Source organism: Phalacrocorax aristotelis, chromosome 20 (assembly GCF_949628215.1).
Source record: "Phalacrocorax aristotelis chromosome 20, bGulAri2.1, whole genome shotgun sequence".
Lineage (NCBI taxonomy): Eukaryota > Metazoa > Chordata > Aves > Suliformes > Phalacrocoracidae > Phalacrocorax > Phalacrocorax aristotelis.
The window spans coordinates 2,534,452-2,549,194 of NC_134295.1; the positions used below are offsets into that span (position 1 = coordinate 2,534,452).

General features: G+C 45.8%; 1 long non-coding RNA gene across 1 annotated transcript; it reads left to right on the forward strand.

The window, feature by feature from the left end:
- Nucleotides 1-14: 14 nt before the first annotated feature.
- On the forward strand, nt 15-5,990 carry LOC142066693 (uncharacterized). The gene is made up of 2 exons (XR_012663765.1): nt 15-1,222; nt 5,586-5,990. It is a non-coding gene; the product is annotated as an uncharacterized LOC142066693 (long non-coding RNA).
- The last annotated feature ends 8,753 nt before the right edge of the window (nt 5,991-14,743 follow it).

A 14,743-nucleotide genomic window follows, 5' to 3' on the forward strand; every position in this document is an offset into this window, starting at 1 on the left:
GAGCAAAACACAATTTTCATCATTTTTAAAGCAATTTAAGCCCTAGAAGCATAGGCGCACTATCATCTGGAATGGAGCCTCTGAGAGCCGATCTGCAGCCTTCTGCTTACCTCGCAATGATTTCCCACCTATGTGAAACCAACCTGCTGAACATACTGCATTTTGTTATTTCCTTTATTTTGGTGTAAATTCCATACCCTTGGGAGCAGTGCATTCCAGTTGTTGTTTTTCACAGCTCAACAGCGTTATTCAACCTTCATTTCTTCCCTGAAAACAAAGCTCAGTTCAAATGAGCACACAGATCTGGTACGGATATTTGATTTCCCTGAGCTGTGAGGATGCTTTGAGTAGCTTCAGCTGAGATCCAGGACTAGACTGTACAAGACTTGGCACTAAACCTATAAGAAGAGACGGTCGATCATTATTCCAGCTTCTAGCTTGTTTTTCCCTCAGTAACAGAGGCACAGATAGGGTTAGTGGGTGTGAGGCTCATTATGGCCCTCCCTGAAAATGCTTGGCATAATTTAGAGGGCAGCAAGGACCAGGGGCTGCTCCAGGTAGGTGGGATGGATGAGGGCTCTTTGGGAAGCAGGGAAGAGGGGTTTTACCAGCACATTCAGTTACAGAGATTAGCACAAGTGAGGCCAGGCTGTGTCCTGGTTAGCAAGACATTGTGCTCCTGTTGCCTTCCCAGACATCGTCTGGACAAGCTGATTTCTGTCCCACACATAGGGAGCTCCAGAGGCAGAGGGTGAGCAGCTCCAGTGTCACCAGAAGGTAGACACTGAAGTTTTTTGTTCCCTGATGGATGCAGCTTCTGACATTGAGTTACTGAAACTGGTGGGTACCTGGCACCACAGCCGGGCTACGCTTTAACCGGACATGCCAGGCTACACTTTAATTACTTCTCTAAAGCTCCGTAAAAGCTCAGTTTCAGCTCAAATATCTGAAGGTTGGTAAAGTTATGAGCAACTGAAACCAACGGGTAGGAATACAGAGGAGAGGTGTGACACAGCTGAGGTCGTCGTCAGCAGTTTTATGACATTTTTATGTCTTCCAAGTTTCCCCTCACTAAAGAGATATAAAAATGTTGATACTTACCCTGCTGACAATCTTTTTCCCGCTCAGAGCTGTGGGCATGGCAGCGAGGAAGGGCTGTGATTGAGCTGGGCAGGAGAATTGCAGCTAATCTGAGGGAGTCTTTCCACCACAGCAAGAATTTGTAAGTTCTGTAAAATCATGCAAATGTCATCTCCCTGCTCAGCAATCATCTCTGTAACGTGGCCAAGCGAGAGAGCATAGAAGTCTCCATTACCCTGCTCTGAGAGCCTAAGGTTATGTGATACTCATGGGAAAACCTGCCTAAAACACTAACAAGCCAGTTAGTTATCTCCTACAGCGTTAGATACAAGGGTGGGGGGGAAATGTGGAAAGGGCTCAGCAGGGGATGTACGAAATCTTGATTTTTCAACATTTTTTGTTTTAAATAAGGTTTTGCCTTTGGAGGATGTATGACAAGCACTCCAGGTTCCCTGCAGAAATGTTTGGTTTGTGGGGTTGAAGTCTGCCCAGGAGAGCAGCCATTTGCCTTTCCCTTATGGCAGATGCAGTCCGTGCTGTGCACGAGCACCTTCAGAAGAGTTTGGAGAGCTGGCCTGAGACTCAAGAAGTCTGGGGTGAACCCCCGGCGCTGCCATGGTTTTTTTGCTCAACCGCGTGGGGAAGTGGCTGTGGCTCTGCACAGCACCTGGCTCAGTAGGACCCCGATCCTGGTTATGATGTGCAGGGCTGTGCTGTGATGGATATAATACCCACATCATTGCAGCCTGGAAGTGCAACAGTGCTTGGAAGACTGAGAGCTTCAGGCAGCCCTGTGATGTGTATATTTGCCCTCAAAGGCAGGGCAAAATTAACAAGGGTTAAAAAAAAAAACAAACCAAAAAGAAGGGCTGTGAATAACCAGTTGTCTGCACACACAAAACAGCAATTCACTTGGTTCATGGGCTGATGAGCACTTAGGCCTTGACGAAGTGAAGGGTAGACACTTATATCACAGAGGCTTTATGGCTAAATGAGAGGTGTGGGGAAACCCCCTTTCTTGTCAATCAAATATTTTAGTTTATATAATTTCTAGGCATCACCTTGGGGCAGTGTCAAGTGCAGTATAATTACTGCTGTGATTGGTGTTGCTGACCTTGGTCGTTAGATGTAATGCAACATATTAAGATATATTCACCTACAGGCAAAGTCCTGCTTACCTGATATCTCCTTGACTTTGCTTTCTAGGATCATTTTGAAAACTATTTAGTGACTTGGGGCTCTGAAGGTTTGGCTATGGTATCAGATGTGCTGGGGAACCGCAACTAAATGGCTGGCGACAAGAGGCAGGGTGGTAATGGCTCTCACTCCGCTGAAATCCCAGCCGAAGAAGCACGGATGCTATGCGTGACAAGGAATCCAGGGAAAGGGATAGGCACAGGGACAGGGCACTCTTCTTCTATCCCTTGTTTCACTGAATTCCTGCTGCAATGCCCTCTGGGATGAAAGCAACATGCTCCTTTTAATTAACTTCTCCCACTCCCTTTCTTCAGCATGCATAGCTTTTTTGTACGGCAGGTCGAGAACCAGTCAAAAGCATTTAATCCTTCCTGTTTGTGTTCAAGTGGATAAAGCATCAGCCAGAGAGGCCAGAGACTGAGCGACTCATGCACGAGCACACTGTGGCTCTACCTCCTCATAGTGACAGACTGCAAACCTCCAGGGGATGAGTTCTTGACTACTCCATAGCACATACAGAGATGCTCAGATGTCACAGAGAGGCTCTGAGTGCAATTATAATGGTTCAGAAATTCAAGTTTTCCCCCTAAAATAAATTTTTTCAGAGCTACTGAGAGCACTATGCCCTCATAACCACTCCCCAGGTCCAATCCAACGGGCCTCAGCTAGGGTGCCTGGGTCCAGCACCCCCATCCCCTCCTGGTTTCCTAGGGTTGCTCAGGTCACTGCTGCGATCTGTGAGCAGAGCAAGGGAAAAGCAATCCTGAGCAATCCCCAGTGGAAATACAGTCAAAAGCCTGGCCGTGGTGATGCCGGCCGTGGCAGCGTGGCCACAGAACACCAGCAGGTTGTCATTTCCAGGACACGGAGGGTTCTACTTTTCTTGTTTTGCAGGTGAACACGTAGCAGTGTGCCCTGCATTTTTCCTGGCACTACATTTGTTTAATTTTTAACCTTTTCTGAATATGTATTGTATGCTTGGAGCTGAGAAAGCCTTTTTGCTGGAGGAATCTGGTGCTTGACTGTGCAACAGCAAACACCACGGGAGCAATTTTCCCTTCTAGTTTCTGAATATATGAAAGCAGAAAGGCAAAGGGTGTGAATTTAAATGAATAGAAGGAAAATTACACCCACCAGTCAGTACAGAATCTGCCTGGTTCTCAGTTTCTCATCCATCCTGAGCTGTCTGACCAACAGGTGCCCAATTTTTTAAAATTGCCTAGTCTTTATCCAGCAGACACAACACAGCTAAATAAATAGAGCAGTGGGATGACGATAGCTGTTCTGCAGCTTAGCAGTGATCTAATGCAATTTTAGAGCCTGGCGTGTATAGTTTTGATGGGAGGAGAAGCAAAAAATCCATTATGCAGTGCCTTGTATATATTCCTCAGACTGGAAAGACCTTGATTGCATAGACAGCAAGGCTCTGCTCCTACAGAGAGTGACATGCAGGAGAATTTGTGCCTTCATTGGCAGTTCTGAATGTTATCTGTATGGGTTGGATGATCTATCTAGATAAACTATCAATTTTCTTCTATAGCTTCAGCATTGTAGCATATGAACATCCATTTAACAATGGCAATAATAATTTAATTGTAAATTACAACAGGCCTAGAGTTTCATCAGAGACTGGTGTTTCCAGCGCTGTACAAGGACGGGTAGATAGGCAGAGAGGTTGATGGATATTCAATTATAATCAAATAATGCTGAGATGTAATATTTATTTCTCACAGAACAATTCTACAAAAAGTTGATTGAAAAAGGAGGGAGAGTTTTGCCACCTAGAAAAACCCATCACCCTTTCCTTGAAATGCAGAAATCTCTTCTCTTTCTCCCTCCTAAAAAAAAAAACCCAAATCTCTTGGCTTTTGAAAGTTTAGTGTACCTAAGTGTGAAAATTGCTCTGAATCTTTAGGGAAATAGTATATTTTCTGAAGATATGAATCTTCTGCTCTGACTTTCGTCATGTAAAAATTAAACACCTAACCAAAGCTGGGTGATGCCACAGAAGGAAAAACCAGACCCTCAGGATAGATGTGCCCCGTACCCCACCTAAGCCCCCATATCCTTCCCACCCCTCAGGACGGGCTGAACCTGCTCCTGTAGATTGCCGGTCTCTCCATGGGTTGGAAGAGAAGCCCAGAGAGCCAGTTTGGATAGGTTGTTTGAAAACTTCATTAATGTAAAAGCTTGTTTAAAATCTGACTAACAGAAAAGCTCTGAGCTCTGCGTGATGGATCTCAGACATGAGTTTCTCCCACCTTTGACAATCTCAGTTGCCCCAGTCAGGGAGGTTTGTGGGGGGGGTCAGGGGCTGCTGCCCTATGGTCCCGTGCCATCCTGCACATGGTTCATACTGTGCATCCCGCTCCCACCCAGGACACCTCGCCCTCTGATACACCTCCTCTCACGGCTCCCTGGGCACCAGGAAAGCTCTGCTGAAATTGCACAGAGAGGTGGGTTTGGGTGAGGTTAGAAGAGCTTGTCTGCATTTTCACCGTGTCATGTAGGATCTCTCCTTTAGGTGATGCCTTCCCTTTTCTCTGCTGCTCCTTCCCCCTCTGCTGGTGGCAGGGCTGTGGGCAAAAACTCACCGTACAGGCAGGAACATTTTCCCTGAAAAGCTGGAAAAGTGCATTTAGCCAAGACCGAACTTTTCGGGGAGGGACCCTGCCCAGATGAAACCCTCTGGAGAAATCACAGTCCTCAGAGGAGCAGCTTTATATCAAAATCAAAGCAAGAACAGTGAAAGAACCTGGTGTTTGCTGGAGCCATGCAGCAAATAGAAATGGCAGAAACTAGTGTTTTAAGTACATTTTTAGTAATTTTGTCAGTTAATTAACCATTATCTTTAATAGGCTTGTTGTGTCACCGCTTGACACAAATAGTTTCATTGACATTACCAGGACTGGCTATACGGTGTAGTGTTCCTTGTGAGGATTTGGCCTTATCAAACGTGGCTCCAGGCTGTAATTCTTCTTCTTCCTTACAAATACAGGTCCCTGCCGTATTGCCAAAGCTCATTAGGGCATGTGGATAATGGGATATTTTTATCCACCATAATTAAGTAATTATTACACGTAATATAGAGAGGGGTCAGTTGTACTCAGTCTGCTTCCATTTACATTGCAGTGAGGAAAAAGAAATACTTCTGTGTATTTTCTTTTCTTTTCTGAGTGACAGGTCCATTTAAATCTCATTTATTATTTATTGGTCTCTTTGTCGCTTGGGTGCAAAATTAACCTCATTAATATCAAGGTCTTAGCAAAACAAAAAAAAAATAATCTTAAGTGTAATTTTATTCCCAGGTTGAGGTAAACACTCTCCTGTCATCAGGAGGGGAGAATCCATCTTCGATCCTCGTCAGAGCCCACGAGCGAGCCCAGTTGCTCCCACGTGCACCGGGACGTGGAGGATGCGCGGAGCTGGGGGGCTGCGGGGTGCTGGGGGGCTGCTTCAGCCGGGGGGGCCCGGCTCCCATCCAAACCTCAGGAGCCTCCGGGGTGCTTTCGGTGGCTTCGATCTCCCTCTTGTGGTTGAACATCGTGGACACGGGGTGTACAGTCCGGGCTTGCACCTCAAAGGCTTTGGAGGGCATGGGCCAGGAGCTCCATGGACTGGCCTTCATCAGCTGCTTGCACCTTAAGTCCCGGGAGGAAGGGGATTTTAAGCTTAATTTCTTTTTTTCCTAATAAAATGAGGCTTATAGAATCCTTTCTCTCTCTGTCATCCTCCTGTGGTCAACTGGGAATAGCCACTTGCAACTAGATATGACAGCTAGCAGCAAGGGCACAACGTTTTCACATGCTTCATGGATTTTGCCAATTCCTGCCTGGGAAGGGCCACGCTGCCTGGGCCAACACCCCTGCTGGACCGACCCGGGGCTGAGCTGCACCCACAGCTGCAGATGTGCGCACTGGGTGCTGCATCCCCTCGTGCCGGTGCTTAAGAGACCCAGACGGGATGGGGATGCTGTGTGTGTGAGGGGCTGCTGGCAGGAGCACGAAGATGCTGTGGCTGCAAAGGCTGGAGCTGTGCGAGACAGAAGGGGAAGGAAGGGTTTTCTGGCACTGACGCATGCTCGCAACAAAACCCCACATTTCTCTAGTGTCATCATTCATATAGTAAGAAAGTGGGTTACTGGTGTGTGTAACCACCAGCCTGACCCCGGTTTGGGAGCACAATCAGCAAATTCAATTAGAGCTGGAGGATCAGCACTGTCAAAGGATGCTGACGGTGAGGGAAGGGTGGGTTCATTGCTTGAGGAAGCAGCACGTTCCCTGTTGTTGTCTCTGTAGACAGCAGAATAATTGTCTTTCTGGGGTTATTGCTAAGTTTTAGTATGAAGCCTGAGGTGCAGGGGGTCTGTGAGCAAGCCTGGGGTTGAAGTCCTCAAAGAGTCACTGCACTTCCCCAGATAACCCTGCAGCAGGGGTGCACGTGCCAGGAGGCCACCTGGCCATGTTCTGCGAGTCAGACACATCATTGCAGAGCATCCCCACACACATTTCTGTCTATAAATCTCCCGACTCCATGAAAGGACCTCTGGTGTGGGGGTTGTGTTGCTCAGTTGTTGGGAAAAGAGGCTTTTTATAGACTCCAACACATGGAGAGGTGTCTCAGGTGAGAGTCTCAACAGAGCTCCTTGTCTTGGCACCTCTCCTTGGCAGGTCCTTGTATTGAACAGGCTGAAATTTAGGGCTGGAGATTCAGGGATTCTTAAAAGTTCAGTGCTGCAAAGAAATCCCAAATGCCTTCGGAAATATTGTCTTGCCCTCCTTGTTCCCCAGGAGCCATCCTCCTGCTGTGTCCCTGCATGGGCTGCTCTCCAGGGGCTCTGCAGGAGGTTTCTGTCCCGCCGGGTACAGCACCTGCACAAAGTGTCCAGGGTCCCAGCTGGGGCCTTCTTTGCACCGCTGTGATGCAAACGGCCATTTAACACTCCAATTCCAGAGTCATTCTCTGCGGAATAAAGACCTGCTGGGGATCATCGAACAGCAGAACTGTGAGGGAATATTTTCACTGAATGAATAGGAATCAAGGATATAGCCAAGAGAAAGAAGGAAAGAAGGAAAGAAAGAAGGAAAGAAAGAAGGAAAGAAAGAAGGAAAGAAGGAAAGAAAGAAGGAAAGAAGGAAAGAAAGAAGGAAAGAAGGAAAGAAAGAAGGAAAGAAAGAAGGAAAGAAAGAAAGGAAAGAAAGAAGGAAAGAAGGAAGGAAAAAAGGAAGGAAAGAAAGAAAGAAAGAAAGAAAGAAAGAAAGAAAGAAAGAAAGAAAGAAAGAAAGAAAGAAAGAAAGAAAGAAAGAAAGAAAGAAAGAAAGAAAGAAAGAAAGAAAGAAAGAAAGAAAGAAAGAAAGAAAGAAAGAAAGAAAGAAAGAAAGAAAGAAAGAAAGAAAGAAAGAAAGAAAGAAAGAAAGAAAGAAAGAAAGGCAGCAAACAAACCCAAGAAATGGAAAAGAGCTATTAAATTTGAAGTATTAAAACATCAATCCATTCCCATAAAGAAGAATTTGATAAATGCCTGAAGACATCTGAAGCAGCCCCATTACACATACCACGTTTGAAATCTTTTTCCAAAGAATCTGCTTTTTACAAAGAAGTGGCCTATGTAGATTTTGTTTGTAGAGAAGACAGAGTTAGTGGAATATAACTGAGGTTTTCCAGGAAAATCTTTATCTATCTAGGTATTTTTATAAGTGTGTGAGCGTCTTTATCTGTGTGTCTGTAGGCTTTTCTTTGGCTACCAAAAAAACCCAGATGTTGAAGCTATAAATTGAATGTAAGATCAGTGACAAATCTTCCTCCCTTCCTTGAATTCTGTGACCCATTCAATTATTTATGGTTGTGCCTTGCCTTTTTGCACCACTCAGGCTGACCTGCCCAGCTTGTTTCATAAAGCACATGGTAGTTTAATTAAATGACATTTCTGGGAAGGGAAACTATATTTGTTTAGCTGATCTATATGAGCCAGACTAAATCTCTAAAAGTCTTCAGTAACAAGGTAAGAATACACAACTTATAAATTCCTTCACCCCACTGAGAACTCATGGAAAAGCATTTCACTGGGATTTGTGAATATGAAGCCCCACTCCATTGCAGGCTGTTTATATTTATGCATGAAAGGTTTCAGACATGCTATAAAAAGTAAATAACTTCCCTGGCATTATGTTCTTTTCCACAGACACAAAGAGAAAAATATGTGTTTGCAAAACATCTATTTACAGCCTGGGAGACCTATTATTTCAGTTTCAGGAAACACACACAAATGAAATCTCCAGGGAGGGAGAGCAAGTCCGTACACCAGTGAGCCTGAGAGAGGGCACGCACGGTGGGGGACTTGGGGTATAACAGTCCCACCTGAAGGGTAAGATTTTAAATGCCCAACTTAAGAAAGAGACATTTCAGCATCTAAATCACCTGAGCTGGTCTCCCTCAGCTCCTGGAACAGGGAGCAGAGAGAAACAGGCAGCTCCAGCGAGTGATTCATCCCATCCCCAAGACAGGTGTCAAAAATGGGGTAAAGGATTCGTGCTCTCACAGGACTTTTTTCGTGCTTATTGACAACAAGACAGCAGGGGAAGCCATGTAAGATACCCAGATTAGGGTGGATGAATCCCATGGGTAGCAAAGACAGAGGCTTTTAGTGCAAACAAAACAGCCACCAGGCACGTTTGCGGATGCAGGATATGGAAATGAGGGTGGCAACCTCAGCTTTCCATTGAGCACATTCACCGCTCTTATGTTTGCTGGGTATTAAGTGACCGAGATATTTATTTCTTTTAGCTTTTTCCAACAGTTGCAGTTCCCAGCACTTTGTCCAGCCTAACAGAGGTCTGTTATGATGAACTTATGCCTTCTGCTAATAGGCTTTTTATCTCCTATTTGCAGAGCACTCTGTCATTTTTAATGGTAGAGCTAAGTGCCAAACCCACCATCAAGCAAAATCAAATACACAGGCTCCCGTGCAATTCTTTCCCCACAGATGGAACAAAGAGATTGCAAATAGGCTTCTTAGTCAGTGAGTGATTTCCACGCTCCACGCTATTTGGATCCTCATGGCTACTGGGAAGCCACAGGTTAAAGCACAAAAGGGTTTGCCGCAGATGTGTGCACGGTCTTATGAGAGGTGGTTTGTCTTTCAGATGCAAAGATGCCTCCTCAGCTCAGCCAGATCGTTCCTGTCTCAGAGGGTGTTTAGAGGCTCTGTTCTGCTAGGTCCTCTGCAAATATTCAGGGAGAGACAGCTCTTGCCCCAAGGAGCTTACATGGAAACCAGGAGATGAAGCATTTTTCTTGAGTTCACAGGATGAGCTTATACCAGGGTGAGCAACCGCCCCCCATGACCGCTGCCTGCAGGGCAACAGCATGGCATCACCCCACATTTGTCTTTCCCTCTGGCATAGGAATCAACTCCTCCCATTGACAGCCCGCAGCACATATCCCCCCAAAGCCCACTGCATCCTTGAGAAGCCTCTTGGCCTCTTCCCTGGCAGGGCCGGGAGGCTCCCCTGATCCCCGCCACCCTCATGGCTGCTTCCTATCTGTCTCTTTTGGGATGCAAAGGCCGGTTCTTGTTGGTAGCCTGTCTGTCATAGCAACACTTGATTTCTTCTTGGTATGCTCTGAGAAGCTGGAGCTGCCCTGCAATTAATTAATACTCTCCGCCTTACACCGAAGGTGCTCCCTCCTGATAACGCACAGCATTGCGCTCCGCTCTTCAGCACCGCTGGCTGCAGAGGCATTCAAGGCATTAGCAGCAACATAATGCCCTCAGTTTGGGCTCTTGAAGTTCTCTGCAAGCACAGAGTAAACTTCACAAGTCCTGGGAGAGAGTAAACGAGTGCTAGATTATAAAAGCAAGGGTTAAATATGTAAGATATGGATAAGCTGAGTCTTGCTGAGATCGAATGTAGCTGCCTTGGAAGCATATAAAGCATGTAAGAAGCCCAGAAAGAGCCATGTATTCTCGCTATAACCCCTCCTGCCAGGTACAGGCTCCCAGGCTTGTCTGCAACAGGACCTTATTCAGTGGTGGTGTAAGGTTCTCACTGGTGCAACCGGGGTAGCTGTGCCTGCCTCCGCGGGAGCTGAATTTGTCCCATGGGCAGCAATTTCCTGCAATGAGTGAGTCTCAGTCAGTGTTTTCATTTCCTCAGTGCCCCTGCTGACCTCCCTCGCTCTCCCCAGGATTTCACTGTGCAGAGACACAGGTATAATCATGATTCTGTCACCTCCCCCAATAATAGCCTTGAACAAGCCTAGTGCTGGTTCATCCCTGCCTGGCTGGTGGCATTTCCATGAGTCCTGAGTGTATCTAAGCTGTAAATATGACCTCCCTCGCGCACGTTCATAAGCTCTTGCTGAATTTTGCCAGCTAGCTATGCTGCAGGTACCTGAAGTGATCCAATCCATTAGAAAACCTTTAAAATGTTGTAATGGAGATATAGCAGTCAAAAGATCTTGCTGTGTTCCTGGAGTGCCTGCGTAGGCTTATTATGAGTCACGCCTTGCTCTGAGCATCAGGCTAAACAGAGAGGACAGAGACAGGAGAGTAAACAAAAAGCCAGAGGGATGAATTACCTCATGAGGAGAGCAGTGTCTGCTCATCACCTAACCCTCCTTTACCGTCAGCTGGGAGGCCTGGACGCCTCCAGAGGGCAATTCCTCATCTAAGAGAGGTCTGAAGCTTGGTCATATGAATCCTAATGCAGAAGGCGTTGGCGCGGGCGTGGGAAGTGACTTGTCTTTGGAGATTTCAGAGGAAAGGTGGGAGGACGATCCCACACGGGCAGGTAGGACAAGCGTCTGCGGCTTCTTTCTCAATTATGAGGAGGTCAGAGTGAGCAAAGAGCCCACGTTGTGCTCGAGGGCTGTGCCTTGCTCCCAGTGCCGCGCTGCCACACAAGTGGGGCCTGTGGTACGTGATAGAATTAAAGAAAGGTATTCCTCTTTCCTCTTTTTCCACAGATTATTTGAATCCCTCAGTCCAGGGGGGAAGAGAGAGGCAGGTCAGAAAGAGACAAATTCTTCAAGGTGACCTCTCGTGAGTAAACTTCAGCAGATGAAGGGGGATAAAGCTAATTGAGTGCCTGTTTAAGAAGCTTCTGTTCCCCCTCATGCTTGTAAAGAAATTGCATTAAATTGTTAAAGCATCTTTGCCACACAAGATGCTATTAAGATGCATTTTGCTCCGCTACCTAATCTGCTGCAGAGGCACATGAATGACAACGGGCCCTGCAGCTGCAGTCTTGGGGGGACACAAAGGTGCCAGTGTCGAAGTCCTGTCAAGGCTTAGTGGGGAGGACTCCGAAATGAATCCCACGTGACATCCAAGTTCCCTGTGTGCTTTGGGTGGTGTCGGGGCTTGCTCTTGCCCCCCTGCACAACGGCATGCTTGTACCAAACTGACTTATTCCTCTCAGTCTTGTGCTGCAGCGATCCCGGGTTTCTTCTTTTTAAATGATTATTTTAAGCATCATGATGTTATGGGCTCAAGGCTACATATTTCCTTGTAAGGGAAGCACAGTTCTTAGAGATACACGGTAACCAGACAGTCTGGACTCAAATAATTAGTCTCCTTTGATGGGCTCGATTAGAAATGCTGCCTCCTGCTTAATGATGGAAATCTCATCAGCTAGCTCAGATGAAGATGGTGGTGGTGCGGACAGCCCTGCTCGGCAAGGAGATGCCCAGCTTGCCAGCCCTTGGCTCAGGCTCCGTATGTACTCTCTGACAGCAGCAGGTCTTCGCTGCTTCCCAGCTCCAAGGAATATCTCCAGACTTCTCCCTTCTTGATTTCCAGGCAGGGCCATGTGCTGGTCCATTTTAATTTCTACATTTAATTTGCACCTCAAGGGTTTCCATCATAGTTGTTTCCAGCCGATGCTTTTATTATTTCAGTCACGTGCAAGTTATTAGTTTTGAACAGGTCAGAAATCTGACAGAAATGAAAATGCCTTTATTTGTGAGCGTGGTACACGCAATATGACACTAACCCTTCCTTTGATTACTTTTCCATAGCTGTTGTGGGGCTGCTGAGGAGCTCGGAGGATTAGAAGATGGCATCAGAACTCATTCAGATATAAATGACTTTAATATGCTTTGACACGCACCTCGGTAAATAAGCCTGATGTGTTGCCAAGGTGATGCTCCTTTGTTGCTATGACTGTATCAAATAGCCATGGTTACTTCTTACCGGTTCCACTTGGAGAGACCTATTTCTGAAACGTCCTTTTAATAACTTGTGACACTAATAGAGCGATAGGAATTCTGGACATGAATAGGATTGTGTGATACACACCGTGAGCTACTGCCATTAACGTATGCTGAAGGCTTTTCTGTAGCAGAAACTACCCTGGCCCCAGCATTGCTCTGCTTATTCCCTCTGCTGACTGCTCTCGAGTCTCACCAGTGATCGATTTGGCCCTTATCAGCTACTGCTTCCTTTCAACCATACCCAGACTGGATAGATCTTGGCTATTCTTTTACCTAATTTTAAATCTAATTGTGCAAAGATGCAGGTGTTGTTATTTTATTTCCAAGAGTTGTAAGCATTCAGAGAAATAAGTCAGAGCAATTATTTGGCATTTAAAGGCACTTTTTTTCCGTACATTAGCAGACAGAGGTAGTAATTGGTATAATGTCCCCAGGAGCTGGAAGCTGATAAAGCCTTGTTGACATCAAAATGTGGTTTTATCTCAGGTTGTTTTCCCTGAACTTTGCAATTCTGGTGAAATGTGTGGTCAGAAAGCAGTTGTCATGATTTGTTTCTTTGCAGTTGTGCCTGACACATCATTGCAACTTAATTATCTTGTTCACCTTAGCCCTGACTTTTATATTCTAATACTGATGGAGTATTTATATGGTACAAAACATGTAACTTGGACATCACGATGAGAAGCTGTTCCACATTTGCAATAAGCTGACAGTTCTGAGCTGAAATGCTTGGGACCGGCATTTTCCCAGGAAATCCTGATGCTGTGGGTCTGGATTGCCCTCAAGAGTGGGAGTTAGTTTAGAAATGCTGGAATTCTCTGGAATAAATTCCACTTTTTTTCTAAGCAGCCTCTCTAATCAGTGAACAGATCAGAGATCAGGACTTCAGTTCCCAACACTGCTGTTGATTTGCTGTGTGAAGAGCAATTTATCATCTGCGCACATTACTTTCCCATCTGTGAAGCAGGTAACAAGTTGATGCCATCCAGCAATGTCCCCAGACATGGTTAATTGACAATAATAAAGCTATTTGTGACTGCAGATACAAAATGGTGAAGAAAAGCCAGTTGTTTTTCCTGGCTGGATTGGACCCACAAAAAGAGTTTCCTCCTCAAGGCAAGATCTCGCCAGGCTGTTAGTTGGATGTTCTTGTCTGACTGTGGTTTTGGTGGAAAACGCTCCCTTTTTTCTTTTTTTTCTTAATAATGAAGATTGTAAGAGTTCACAACGAATTCTCGGCAATGAGATTAATGCCTTTCTTCTTTAGAAATGCTTGGTGAAATGTTTTCTTGGGGGTGCATGAGCACAGAGATAACGTGCATCTGTGTACAAGCCCCTCAGAGAATCAGCTCTTGTGGTCAGCCCAGCAGTCCTGCACACCCATTCGTCACCCGCAAACGTGGGCAGCCCCCCTGCAAAAATACATTGCTTTCCGGAGGAGCTCTGGCCACGGCCTTGCATCTGTACCTTGTTACTCTCACGCAGTCCATTCCCTTCTCCGTCCTGGGATCACACCAGCATATCTCGTGGCCATTTCCAAGAGTATCTCAGGGCCACCTTGTGATTGCCGAGCGCGCTCCGGGGTTCTCCTCAGTGCTCAGCTCTAGCTTAGGGTAGAAATTCCAGTTCTCTGCCTCCTGAATGCATGGATTTTATGCTATTAAATTTCATCCCATTTCTATTACTGCATTTTTCAAAGCCATCCAATGTATTCCTAATTCCAAGAAGTGTCAGTGGGACTGATTTTCTTGCTGTCCCCGGGTCTGAATTAGACCTATTGAGGGAACCAGTTCTGAAACACAGCTGGATAAGATCAGTTGCATTTGGTACTGTCACCATGATCTCTTGACAGCATAAATGACGACACACGCGTGTTGGAATCAGGGCATGTGAATTTGTCTGTGCTTCACAAAGTTATGGCGTATGGCTTAGAGTGAAATAAACCAGTCTGTAAAAGATTGATTTAAAACTGATTCACTTCTATCACAATACGTTTTTCTTTTTTAAATGTAGAAGAGCCTTTGTGTGTCTAACTGTCCCTGAACTCAAATGGCTAGAGGGATTGTGTTCAAATCATCCATTAAAAACAATCTCCTGGCAGAAACCAAGCATGAAAAATTCAGTTCAAAAGATGAAAGGTTCAGAAAATGTTAGGAGTTCATGGAAAGAGGGGATTTATAAGGGTTTGCAACCTACACTAGAATTGCCAAAAGCAATATGCACCTTAACACATATAGGGCCAAAGCTCCCA